A 14,604-nucleotide genomic window follows, 5' to 3' on the forward strand; every position below is an offset into this window, starting at 1 on the left:
CAGTGGGTTTGTGAATTATTAACAGGAGTGTACATGAGGAAATACTGGCTGTTTAAATGTTATACATAGTTTTTATATAAGGAAAGAAATGAAAGCTGACTACACCCTCAGCTGCTACCTTTTTTGGCTGTGGGCCTGCTCTCAGCAGAGGCAGGAGGCTGGCCACTGGCAGACCACACGGGCACATGGGCACACGGGCATCATGTCAGCTCATCACTCACACTCACATTTTGCTTAGAAGGCAGTGGAAGTGTTTTGCAGCCTGTTGGGAGGTATAAAGGTGAAGGTGGTATAAGTTCCTTACCAGTGCCCAGAGTCCTGGACAGGGACATGGGAGGGCTGCCCGTCTGCTGGGGAAGGTTGTGTCATCAGAAGAGTAGTGTAGTAAGTTGGCGAGAGCTAGCCTGAGAAATCTGTCCTGTCACTTGCCCTGGGCTTGCAGGTCCTTCTTTAATTTGTCACTACACAGAAAAACATCCACTAAGGCTTTGATTTACACAGAAGGGTGTCCCCTTGGTGGAAGCCAGGAAAGCTCATTGACAGAGCTCCAGCTTAGCACCCTGTTGAAGACTTTGAGTCCTGGGGAGAGACTTGGAGAAAAATCCATCTGTGAACCTGGTTTCCACTATGCACAGATATTTCCAGAATCCCCAGAGCCTCGTACCGTTGATGTATATTTAATATGTGCTTATTAGTTATACATGACAGTAGAGTTTATTTTGGCATCATACATACATGGAGTCTAACTTCCCATTCTTGTGGTTGGACATGATGTGGAGTTTCCCTGGTCTTGTGTTCACATAGGAACACAGGGAGTTCTGTCCCATTCATTCCACTGTCTTTCCTGTTCCCATCCCTCTCCCTTCCCTTCATTCCCCTTTGTCTCATCCAAAGTACTTCTATTCTTCTTTACCTGACCACTTTATTGTGAGTCAGCATCCACCTATCAGAGAGGACATTTGGCCTTTGATTTTTGGAGGATTGACTTATTTCACTTAGCATCATAGTCTCCAGTTCCATCCATTTACCGACAGATTCCCTAATTTTGTTTTTTCTTTATGGCTGAGTAATATTCCACTGTGTATATGTACCACATTTTCTTTATCCATTTATCTGTTGAAGGGCACCTAGGTTGGTTCTATAGTTTAGCTATTGTGAATTGAGTTAACAGTTGAGATTAATGGGCTAATTATTTCATCTGATGTTTACCTGGAAAGACGAATTGCGACTCACCTTTACTGGGAGTGGTACTAGTGGTGGTGTGTGTGTGGGGGGGGCAGAAAATGGGAGGTTAAAGGGGAAGGGGGAAGGAGGAAGATGTTGAGGAAGGTTGGAGCTGAGCATAAAGAAGGCTTCTTTATAGCTTCTTCCATGCTGGCTGGAGTTGCCTGCTGGGTGAGGAAGTGACACTCAGAAATGCCTGGGTTCAGTTACTTTCCTGCAGGGTCTAAGCCTTGCTCATTTCCAGCGCATGAGCCATGCCTGACCTTGGAAGGGAGAGAGCAGATGCCTCAACTCCTTTCCCTGCCTCTTGATTGTCCTCAGGTGCAGTGCCATTTGATATTGGCTGTTCTGCAATACTTGGAGAGCATTATTCTCAAACTGCCAGGATTACAGCTGACATAGACCTCGGGCCCTACAGCCAACCAGCCAGCCTCTATGGCAGTGGCAGAGAGGAAACTCAAGCTGTAAATGAATCTTTGTTTTGGGGCTTTGTAGTGGCAAATGATGTGAATGAGTGGATTGAAAAGGGTGCCTGGTTTTATATGGCTGTGAATGCCCAGGCCGTAGATAAATATTGACAACAATGGTGGGAAAGGACAGGCCTACCATTTGTCTCCTTCCCCTAGGAAGAAAAGCTCTTTTTTCGGGTGCTTGTGACCTTATAAACCACCCTGACAAGTCGGTGCAGGTGCACTCTGTGCTGCCACTCGGGGTTTGAGAGTGGATGGTTTTCACCTTGGGCTTGTGCAAGCTTTAGCCTAACCAGATCTAAACTTGCTTTGGCTTATTTATCCCAGTTGTGTTTGTTGCAAGTAAATGTTGCCAGCACAGTTTTGCCAAGTCATGCAAAATCATGCCGATCTGGGGTGGGAGCTCTGAGTGTGTGTGGGGGGGAACTTCAGAGTGGGAGGCCAGTCCTGGAGACTTGGCTGAAATAAGGGTCGAATCTGATATCTGGATGCCCTTCTGAGCCAACTGGGCCTGCATCCTGAACCATGCTTTCATCTCCTATATTTTGGGGGCATGGAACATAACCAGCCTACATTGGAAGAGGGTGCTGGATTTGTTCCTGTGAAGTATGCAGCAGCAATCGGTACTCACCCAAAGGCTGTTGTTCTTGTGGGAGCAAAGTTGTGTAAGAGTTTCTTGATACAGGACAAGATGAGCAGGAGCTTTGACAAACTCGGACTTAATGTTGTCTTCTTGTAAAGGTGATGGCTAGTCTTGGAGACTGTGTTCATTGAATACAAAGCTGTGGGCAGAGACTTCCCAGTGTTCCCAGTTCAGCTACCGCAATGGATGTCTGGGCTTGGTGTGAACCATGGGGTTTGATTTCCTGCTCAGACGTGAAGAAGCCATGTGGACTGAGTCAGCACAGTGAGGATAGAGTATCTACAGATCCACAGGGTAAGGGTGTGTTTTTTACGTTTCTGTAAGTGGGACTGTCTTTTGGTAAGGTGGTTTGTTTAAAAAAAATACTCACATTCTGTAGGTACAGTAATAATTATTGGCTGAGGTACAGTTTATGAAGTAGAATTTACTGCTAAGATCCACTTTTTTTTTGGTACCAAGATTGAACTCAGGGGCACTTTACCACTGAGCCCCATCCCCAGCCTCATTTTATATTTTATTTAGAGACAGGGTCTCATTGAGTTGCTTAGCACCTCACAGTTGCTGAAGCTGGCTTTGAACTTGTGATCCTCCTGCCTCAGCCTCCGGAGTGGCTGGGATGACAGGTGTGTGCCACCATGCCCACCTGACAGGATCCACTCTTAAGACAAATGCCTTGGGAGTAAATGACCTGGAACTGCACACGAATGTTGTTGAGTGTAGATACAGGACATATGGAAGAGGTGAGGCATCTTTTTAGAGGCCTTGGTGAATGAATGAGTCCAAACAAACAGAACTCCAAAGAAAACCACAGCCAGGTTTCCAATTGACATAAAAATTGACTGTATTTAAGGATGGAGGTAGCACAGATTATCTGATGCTTTATCCCTGTCATTTCATGGCATGTGAAGTTTCTTCTGGGGGCAGGTGTTGAACCCTGGGCACTCAACCACTGAGCCCCATCCCCAGCCATTTTTTGTATTTTATTTAGAGATAGAGTCTCACTGAGTTGCTTACAGCTTCGCTAAGTTGTTGAGGCTGGCTTTGAACTCATGATCCTCCTGCCTCACCCTCCTGAGCTGCTGGGATGACAGGTGTGCTGAAGTTCATATTTTAATCAAAAACCAGTCTGTAAAATAGTGCTGGCTGAAATGCTGTGTTGTCAAACCCGATTTCATATCTTCTCAGCATTTCAACACCCAGCATTTGAGGTCTTGCCACTGCCCCACCATGGTGGGGAAAATTATCTTTCAGGTTGTGAGTGTTTGGTTATGTCATAGTGTTATAGAAAGAAACACTTTTGATTTTTGGCTCCAGCTGAGCATTTCATAGTACACATAAACCTTAAAAAGCCCCATGGAATAATGGGCAGCATGAGATCCCACTTTGATAACCCAGCCACTAAAGTCTGTGACTCACTGGGCAGCTGACCTTGCAGACCTCTGCATCTTTTTTTTTTATTTTTTATTTTTTTTGGTTCTGGTGATTGAATCCAGGGCTTTGTGAATGTGAGGCAAGCACTCTACCAACTGAGCCATATTCCCAGCCCTTCATGTTCTTTAAAATACTTAGCCAGAGATACTCGTGCAGCTCTTGAAATGGTGTGGGTAGATTCTGTTTTCTCATTTGGTTGGTTGAGAGCTTTCAGTATTAATTATTGGTACAGTATTAATTATTGTAGGTACAGTATTAATTATTGGCTGAGATACAGTTTAGGAAGTAGAATTTACTGCTAAGATCCACTTTTTTTTGGGGGGTGTACCAGGAATTGAACCCAGGGGCACTCAACCCCTGAGCCATATCCCCAGCCCTATTTTATGTTTTATTTAGAGACAAGGTCTCACTGAGTTGCTGAAGGTCACTCGAATCTCCGGATTCAAGTGGCCTTCATTTTTTGGTTGTGGGAGAGTCCAGAAAAGGGAGACAGGTTAAGCCTAGAAAATGTTTGAAGGAACCTTGCGCTTCATCCAGGGCAGGACAGCATGAATTTTATATTTGCTTTATAGATTCTAGACACTCAGGCTTCACACAGGCATGAAGAGAGGTCATGGAGATGTTGTAGGGATGATTTCCATTTAAAGATAAAGGACCTGGGTAAGTAATGGAAGTGTTGGGGCCACCTGTTTGGCCTGTGGGCTTTCTTATGAATGGCTTCACTCTTTTGTCCTTTAATTTTTTTTTGTAATTTGGTATGGAGGTGGGGGAGGAAGGAGAGTCCAGTAACATTAAGGTAAGCTGTTGTTTGTACAAATGTATTTGCTTAAGACAGTTCACTTTCATTTCATTCTTTGTCAGCTTGAGGGAGGGAGACAGGCCACTTATGATACATTGGTCCCTTTGTAATCCAGAAGTAGATCTGGCTAGAATCCCCATGTAACTACTTACTTTACTAACAAGAACAAAAGCTTCTGATCACTGGTGTGTCCAGAATCGAGTCACCACCAAGTTTACTTTTTTAATCTTTTGGCACACATTTCTGTCATAGGAGGGTTTTACACTGATATTTCCTCTGATTGGATTATGTTGGTGAATTTGTCAGAATGGAGGTTAAGTGAAAAGGGCACAAAATGCCTTGACTGTTTCCTGATTCCTGGAAACTCCTGGGTGACAGTGACTTTTAAGGATTCAGAGGGAGAGAGTGTTTTTTTTTAAATTTGTTTGGACCTTTTTATCTCCATCTTGGCACCCAGAGAAGGAGTAATACATGGTTGGGGGTTTAATTCCTGAAGAGTCCAGTTAGTGGCATCGGATTTTGTTATCCTTTTATCCCAGGGAAATCCTGGGGTATACCTTCTGCCAGAAAGACAGGCTTGGCATTTGCCACCTTGTTCCTGTGGCCAGGAGTACTTTTATGAGGCTATGTTAAAATAGTTATTTTCCTCCCTGTGCCTCAGGTGTGGGCTCAGAGTGCGGGAAATCCTGAGTGTTACATACAGACTTGTGCTAGTGTTGGAGAAAGAACTCAATCACAGGATTTCCTAGGGGGTGATTGTGTCAGAATGTATGCAGTTCTGATGCATGGTACCAGGAAGTCTTCCCAAAGGTTACTGGTTTGCATTTTTCACCCTAATTAGCTATACATTACAGTAGAATGCATTTTGACACATCCTACATAAATGGAGTATAACTTCTCATTCTTCTGGTTGTACATGATGTAGAATAACACTGATTGTTAATCATATATGCACATAGGGTAATAATATCTGATTCATTTCACTGCCCTTCTCACCTCCTTATCCCCTCCCTTCTCTTTACTCCCCTCTGCCTAATCCAGAGTACCTCTGTTCTTTCTTAGCCCTCATCCCTTTATTGTGAATTAGCATCCATATACCAGAGAAAACATTTGACCTTTGTTTTTTTGGGGGGATTGGCTTATTTCACTTACCATGAGAGTCTCCAGTTCCATCCATTTACCTGCAAATGCCATAATCTCATTTTTCTTTAAGGCTGAGTAATATTCCATTGTGTATATGGTCCACATTTTCTTTATCCATTCATCTTTTGAAACACACTTAGGTTGTTTCCATAGCTCACCTGTTGTGAATTGAGCTGCTATAAGCATTGATGTGTCCATGTCACTGAAGTATGCTGATTTAAAGACCTTTGGGTATAAACGAAAGAGTGGGATAACTGGGTCAAAAGGTGGTTTTATTCCAAGTTTTCTGAGGAATCTTCATACTGATTTCAATAATGCTTGCACCAGTTTTCAGTCTCACCAGCAATGTACCTTTTCTCCCACATCCTTGCCAACAATTATTGTTGCTTGTATTCTGGATAATTGGTCTGCATCCTTTCTGAATGCACCCCAAATGAATGATTTTAAAGTTGCAACGTGTCTTTAACAGACCAAATCTTACTCTGGTGGTTGTGAAAGTAGGTGGACTCCCGAAAGTGCACATTTATAGGGGCAGAGGGTACAGGTAGAAGTGTTAAGAAAGAAGAACAATAATCTGTAAGCAGAAGCACTTGGAGAACCTCAGATTCAAAATTTATCTACTTGAGTAAAGCATCTTTTTCCTCAGCCTTATCCATCTCCTGCTTCCTGTCCACTTTGAGTTGTTTTCACTACTTCAGAGGCAAAAGTCTCCACTGCCTGCCTCCTGAGCATGGTTTTCATGTAGGAGACTCCTCCATCCCTCAACTGGGAGGACCTCCAGCCTCTGAGCCAGAGCTGAGCACCTTGTGCTCCCGGCATCAGAATGACTTCCCTCTGGCTCCATGGGTGCCACCTCTTGGGCCTGCATGGCCTCCTTGGGGACAGGGAGGCATGGCTATCCTCAGTTCTGCTGGACAAGGCCCAGGATGGGGAAACTGTGCTGTGCATGGTAGATTTGCAAAGTCCTGTAGAGCTTAAAGACTCTGAAAGGGTAGCTTTGGGATTCCTTTATGGAGCCTGTAGAACAGGGAGGCAGTCCTGAGCATCAGGACTCACTTCTGGCCCTCTGCTCTCCTTTGCCATTTCTACCGAGCCTCCCTGTAATGCCAAACCCAAATGGCAGCTTTATGTGCATCTTTACTGCTGATGATCCCAGGGACGTTCCCTGGGAGGGTCAGGCCCTGGGAGGGTCAGGACGTGGCAGGTAGCTAGCTCTTCTCTGCCCAAAGGCCGTTTGCTTGTTTAGTATTCACCAGCTGCAGGGCCAGTGTGCCAGGGTGCCTCTTCTTAATTAAATTAATTAATCTTTAGGAGCCAATGATGCACGGACCATGTAAATCAGTGACTGTTAGGGAGATTTGTAGGCTCCCCCGCATGCCTCCATGTCCAGCCTCCACCAAGCCCACCTAAATAACAGAATCCATGATACATTTAATGGCTTCACGGACCAGACTACAATTTTTGTAGGAAAACCAGATCCTAGACGCTCCTGTTTTAAGGTACAATCTACTGCCTTTGGTGATGGGAAGAAAAACGGTCTGGGCCTCTTGATTATTTAGTTTGGAGGTTTTAGGTAGATGAACAAGGAGATACTCTGTTGCTATGGAAGTCAACTTTAATGGCCCTATAGATGAATGCTAATGAGGGACTTGGCCCTGGCATTGGTGGGGGTTCATAGCACCCTTGGATCACCTGCCACTTTGGCTGAGGGTCTGGGGGCATGAGCTCCTCTTCTCTCTTGGCTTTAATGCTGGTTGTGTGTCTTGCTCTTCCCTCTCTAGGAGGTCCTGGTTTCTTCGTCGTTTTATTTGTTAGTTTTACTTCCTAGGTTCCGTGCCTTGGTTTACCCTTCCCTGCTCTCTTCTGGAGAGAACAGTTCTGTTTTTCCTTTCTTTCAGGGTCAGCCTAGAGAGGTCTTGCATTTTTTTTTCTGATAAGCCTTTCTCATCACAAGTGCTCTTCCCTGCTTTGGATGTCACCACCTGGACTCAGTGTTATCCACACCACGGATGACAAATTCAAATAGCCACTGGGATGACTAACTGCCAGTGATCCCAGAGGGCCTGGCTGAGAGGCAGTAAGGAGTGGTGAGGTCTTGGCACATGGGCTGCTGTGGTTTTTAAAAGAAACTGAAATATTTATTGATTTATTTGGGGAAACTTCATGTGTTTCCAACTCATGTTCAATCAGAAACCAATTTCCCTGATTTTGGTCTAAGAGCTACCTATTTTCATTTTACCCTATGCTTGCCACCCGAGGGCCTTTGGCTATGGTTATTTGGTTAGCAGTCTTTACCTGACCCATAGGTTATGAGGTCCTTCAGGTCAGGGACTTGATCTTACCTTAATTTATATCAGAATTTTTGACAGTGTAAGTATACATGGTAAGTGCATGCTCAAATATCTGTCCAGTCTGGCTTTTATTGGAAGAAGATATGTGTCTGTCCGACAGGACAGGGAGAGAGATATGAACTTAGGGTGGAGAAGCCTTGGACCTCACAGAGTTACACAGGCAGTTAACGTCTAAGGTGTTATACTTCAGAGGCCCACACTGATTTGCTTAGGAGATTTTAAGGAGTGAAAATAGGCAGTGGCTTTGAATCCTTATGTGGCTGATATGTGTTATATTTTCCTGAGTCACCTCCCTCATTCCCGCAGAGAATGGTCTGCGTCATGTTTTCACAAATTGAAATAATCATGACTCTCTACTGAACTCTCTGAAATGTAACTGACCCAAAGCTCACAAAATGAGCTGTATGAATGGTGTTGAGATTCAAGTCACTTTTCTTTTTTGGTACCAGGGATTAAACCCAGGGATGCTTAACCACTGAGCCACATCCCCAGCACCCAGCCTCCCTTTTTTGTTTTTTATTTAGAGACAGGTTCTCACTAAGTTATATAGGGCCTTGCTAAGTAGCTGAGACTGGCTTGAACTTGTGATCCTCCTGCCTCAGCCTCCTGAGCTCCTGGAATGACAGGCATACACCACCACACCTGGCTGAACTCATTCTTTTGCTTGATATTACACGGGATGCCATCTGTCTCCATACCCCAGGGCAGGGAATATACGCTGCTTGCCTTACTTAAGAGAGTGGCAGCAAGTACAGCATCTCCTCCTGAGCAGGAATCCTGAGGTGAGGATGCTAGGAGAAGATCAAGTTTAAGGTGCAGTTTTATCATTCTATAATTATCCTTTAATATGTATTCTCAGGCTGTTCGGTTGTGGTTTTCATTAAAGACAGGAAAGCATCACTATAGAAAAAAAAAGAACATCTGGTAATCTAGGATTTTTTATTTTATTATTATCATTATTATATTTTGGACCCCAGGGATTGAACCCAGGAGTGATTAGCCACTGAGCCACATCCCCCTCCCTTTTTATATTTTATTTAGAGACAGGGTCTCCCTGAGTTGCTTAGGTCTCACTAAGTTGTTGAGGCTGGCTTTGAATTTACCATCCTCCTGCCTGAGCTGCTGAGATTACAGGTGTATGCCATGGTGCCCAGTTTAGTCTAGAATTTTTTTAAAAATTTCCCATTCTCATAAAACCTTATGGCATGGGTGTAGGGAAGGTTGTGTTGGTAATTTCATTAGAACTTAGTGTGTACTGTGTGTAATTCCTCAGAAGGTAAAAACAGCAGAAACAGTCTTACAAGCTTAAAGGATTAAACAACTAATAGGTTATATGGTTTTCCTCACTCGCACCCCTTGAAATCTTGAAGGGGCCAGTCGCTCTTCCCCAGTTCTTTAAAAGCATGTGCCTTCTGCAGTTCTGAGGTGGTGGAAGAGATTGGCAACTGGAGCCTGTGATGCCCCAGAAAACACGTTTCCCAGGCCATCTCTGGGTGCCCACTGGTGCTCAGGAGTTGGGTCACTAGGTTGTCTAGTCCAGCTGTGGTGTTCAGCTGAACAAACATCTGGAGGCTTCAACTATGCAAAGGAAGATGACATTCAGGAGTCCAGCCGGGATTGAGAAATGGGCATAGGTTAGCTGGGAAACGAGACTGAAGAGGAATACCTGGTTCTAGACTGGAAACCAGTCCTTCCATGGGGAGCTAGTATCTCATTCTTGTCCAAGATCGGACCAAGCATTTTGCTACAGAGGCAGTAGTCCATGGGCAGCATGGGTTTGTGGGGACCAAGTGGGCTTGTTTTCCCTGCCACCTGTTACTCAAAAATCAATGGAACTTCTTGTCCCTCCACTTGCAAGAAGTCAATGAATTATTGTTTGCCAGCTCTGAAGAGTGTTTGCCAAGTTTATAATATGTGGTTCAGGCCGTAATTCAGGAAAGTGCTGGTCAGATTAGGTAAATACCTATTAAGCCTATAGGATTATGCTCAGGGAAGTTCCGAGTGGGAGCATCTTGCAAGATACTTAAGCCTTCCTGAGGCCCTTTCCCCTGTCGGGATGGTCTGTTGTGTGCTTTAAAGGGCTTGCATCAGTATACACCCCACCCCCACTGTATTTCATCACCCTTTTCAACAAATCTCTTGAGTTATGAGGAAATGAATATTTATCATTATAATCATTGTTTTTAGCAGTGATGCAGATTGAACCTAGGGCCTTCTGCATGCCGGGCAAGTGCTCTCCTACTCAGCTACACTCCAGGCTCCTCCTTTCTCCTCCTCCTCCTCCCTCCTCTTCTTCCCCTAACCCTCCCCCTTATCATCTTTCTCTGTGCTGCTGGGGAGTGTAACCCAGAGCTCCAAGCATGCCAGGCAAGTACTCTACCACCGAACTACACCCTCCTACCCTTGAGATTTACTTTTAAAGTTCAAGTTTCTCCTGTAGGTGCTGTTTTACTTGAAACATTTATTGGTTATCCCCGGGTTTAGAAATACTGCTTGATTATGATTTAGATCCAGCACAGGTGGATGGATGGTGATGATGGAAAGCCCCGTCTGCATCTTGGCATGAGGTCACACACAGCTCCTGAAACCTTGACATATGGCTAGTAAGGACTGGAATTATAGCTCAGTGGCAGAGCACTTTCCTGCCATGTATGAGGCCCTGAATTTGATCCTCAGCACTATATATAAATAAGTGAATTAAATAAAAGATCCATTGGCAACTTAAAAAAAAGGAATTCATACATATTTGTTACCAGGGATTGAATCCAGGGTGCTTAACCATGCAGCCGAATCCCCAGCCCTATTTTGTATTTTATTTAGAGACAGAGTATCACTGAGTGGCTTAGGGCCTCCCTAAGTTGCTGAAGCTGGCTTTGAACTTTCAATCCTCCTGCTCCAGCCTCCCGAGTTGCTGGGATTACAGGCCTGCACCACCATGCCTGGCTCTGAATTCATAATTTTGTGTACTGTTAGGTAGTTTAAGTGTACATGGCCACGTGGCTAGTTGGCTAGGTTTAGAGAGAGATGGGATTTCTCAGTTATAGAAGTCTTAGCTCTTGACATTCTGTGGCTCTGTGGGGTCTTGCAAGGAAGCCTGCTTTGTGAGCACCCTCTTGTTCTACCCTTTACACATTTTGCCCTTTCTGATATGCCTGGGTAAAACCTGAGCTGTTCTCTTCTGAGGTACCTCTTGTGTGTTCTGCAAATGGTGGGCTGCACGGTCCTCTTTCAGCAGATTAGCTGAAAGAATATCTACGGCTGGGCTTGGGCTCCATTGTTCCAAGATCTCTGCGCCCTTTGTGCAAAGAACAGGGAAAATTTGTGTTATGACAATGGCTGACAAAATGTTTAATGAAAGCTACAATTGGCAGGAACTAAATCCCCCCCCACAGAGGTTTATTTCCCCTCCAGCTCTGGGCTCCTTACTGAAAGGTACAGCATGCCTTGGATGGCATGTGTCCTGCTGACAGATGAATTGTTTTGACAGGAGAATCTAAAACCTTCAACTGAAGACCCATTCAGATGTCAGGCCTGGGAAGGGGCAACCGTGTCCTAAAAATAAGTGAGATGCTTTAGATGTGTGTCATGTCAGCTGCCACCTGGAAACAGAGCCCCAGCCAAGGTTTCCACTGGTTAGCTCACTGATTGTTCCTGGGGCCTGAGATGAGAACTCACACCCCTTTGTGTAGAGCATCTTTCCTTAATTGATGAGAAATGAGTTGACAGTAAGCATATTGATCAAAGAATTAAAAAAAACAATAAAAGAAAAAAATCGTATTTAAAAACCTCTTTAACATTTGTTTTTAAGAAAACACACCAGTGTTCATAACAGTGTTATTCACAGTAGCAACCCAAATGTGTGTATGAGTAGATATACACCATGTGAGACATCCATACAAAGGAAGACTATTGAGCCTTAAAAAGAAACTCTACATGTATGACAGCATGGGTGTACTTTTTTTTTGGGGGGGGGGTCTGGTGATTGAACCCAGTGGCACTTAACCATGGAGCCACATCCCCAGCCTTGTTTACATTTTGTTTTGGGACAAGGTCAAGCTAAGTTCTTAGAGTGGCTTTGAACTCATGATCCTCCTGCCTCAGCCTCTGGAGCTGCTGGGATGATAGGTGTGTGCCACTATCCGGGCATGGCTAGACCTCGAAGGCACGGATTTCAGCAAAATCAGCCAGGCACAGGAGGAAAGGTACCATCTGGTTGCAATTCCACAAGGAACCTAGAGTGGCTGGCTTCCGAGGGTGGTGGACACATGGGGCAGAGTCCCTGTTTAATGGTGTGGAATTTCTGCTAGTGATCTTGAGAAGGTCCTTGAACTGGGTGGTGGTCATGATTGCCTGACATGTGAATGTAGGCATGCACACAGCCCACTGAGAAATAGCTAAAATAGGAAGTCAACTTTATGTTGTACACATCTTCTCACAATTAAAAATAAAAAATCACATGGGGAGTTTTTCTCCCTGAAATGGGCCACCAAAATAGTGCCTGTGAGGATTGTATGTTTGTCTGTAAAAGGTAGAACACATTCAATTATTTTCCCCATTGCCTGATGGAGCATTTGAGGCTCAGCGGCTTGTTCTGGGTTTAGGTACCTCTTACTTCTCGAACTTGAATGCTAGGGCAGTTCCATCCTGAGGCAGTGGCTGTTCAGGAGACATGAGCTTCCACCCTGGGTTTCTCTATGTTGCCCACAAGCGTCCAACAGGAGACTCTCCAGGCAGCCCTGACACTTGTTCATATGTGCCTTTTCCAGTTCATTGAAACTCAAAATATTCCCTGCCTCTGGGCTGACCCAGCGGGAGCTCACGTTTCCATGTACACGGTCTTCCTCTCTGGGGCTCTGTCCTGGAATCTCACTGTCAATCCTGATGCTGCTTGGCCTCTGGATAATCATGTTTGGGGAGGACTCTCTTCTCAGGTAGCCTGGTCCAGGAAACAGAATGTTGACAGCACTTCTGGACTTTAGGGAGATGATGTTGATTCTTTAAAGGGAAATCAGAGAGGGTGGTGGGGCTGTGGATGGTTTTATTCTAAGTAGCTGAAGGATGTAGGTAGACACTTTCTAGGAAGGAAAGAGGGAAGTGACTTCAAAGAAGATCCATCAGGGGATGATGTAAGACCTTATGAGTCCCAACTCTACTCCTGGCCACATAGGGAGCCAGAAACAAGCCCTTCACTCAGAACTACTTCCTCAAGAGCCAGTGGCCCAGATCAGGTAAAAAAACTGGCAATCTTTTTGCCAGATGTGGCTGGAAGACAGGTGTTGCTTGGCCTATCCCTTACCCCAAGTATTTAAAAGATTCTACTGGGCATGGTGGCACTTGGCTATGATCCCAGGGGCTCAGGAGGCTGAGGCAGGAGGATGTGAGTTCAAAGCCAGCCTCAGCAACTTAGTGAGGCTCTAAGCAACTCAGTGAGATCTTGTCTCTAAATAAAATATAAAAAGGGCTAAGGATGGAGCTCAGTGGGTAAGCACCCCTGGGTTCAGTCCCCCCACCACCACCAAAAACAAAGGATTTCCCTTAAGAATTCATATTTTGAGCCTTTCTGGAAAATGAAGAAGATTCATCTATGCTGGCTTTTGTTTCTGAAATGGAGAGCAAATGTCAACCATTAAGTGTGCTGGTGTCCTGGTCATTTGGCCAGCTGCATGAAGCACCTGCTCTTTGCATCTCTTGCTTCCATGGTTTCTGAGAGCCCTTTTCTCATGTCTCCTCCAGGTCATCTCTCATATTACCTGTGATGACATGAAGTATAGCCTGAAGCTTGCAGTATCTTTACCTGTAGAAATGGTAGCTACCATCCCCTTCACCCGCCATGATAATCCTCTCAGAGTAGAAGAAAATCTCAGTCCTTTTTCTGACATGAGAAATTCTCCCTTTGTGGGTTTTCTTTCTCAGGTCTAGCCTGTTGGTTTCTATGTACCCATTGATAAATACCCCCAAGTACTGGCAAGCCTGCACTTGACTTCAGTATCTGGCTTTAAAAGTTACACCTGGGCTGAGGCTGTAGCGCAGCAGCAGAGTGCTTGCCTAACAAGTGTGCAACTCAGCATTCAGTCCTCAGCACCACATAACACGTTTGCTTATTTATTTATTTTTTGTCCATCTACAACTGAAATTTTTTTTTAAAGTTACCACCTTCAATCTTTACAGGCTCTTAATTTCTGGAAAAAAATGGCCTTTAATTCAGGCTGTGCCACAAACACAGAGGTACCATTAGTTTCCAGCACAGCGTGACTTTTATTTAGATGAATGTCTTCCATGTCACAGGGAAATGGCTCCAGTTCTAGGTTAGTATTGATTGAAATGTCTCTGGAGTAACCTTAAAAGATAGCTGCCACTTAGATGACGTTTTCAGAGGCAGACTTTAAACTCCTGATTACTGGGGCTGCTCATTGGCAGGAATGTCAGTGGAATGAATAGCTGAGATGAGAAATGTCAACGTCTTTGGCCTGCTCGGGCTGGGTGGACTTAACTTTGGCAGCAGGAGTATAGAGTGAGAATCTGGGGCTGATTTGGAGATCACAT

This window comes from Ictidomys tridecemlineatus, unplaced genomic scaffold, assembly GCF_052094955.1.
Source record: "Ictidomys tridecemlineatus isolate mIctTri1 unplaced genomic scaffold, mIctTri1.hap1 Scaffold_162, whole genome shotgun sequence".
NCBI lineage: Eukaryota > Metazoa > Chordata > Mammalia > Rodentia > Sciuridae > Ictidomys > Ictidomys tridecemlineatus.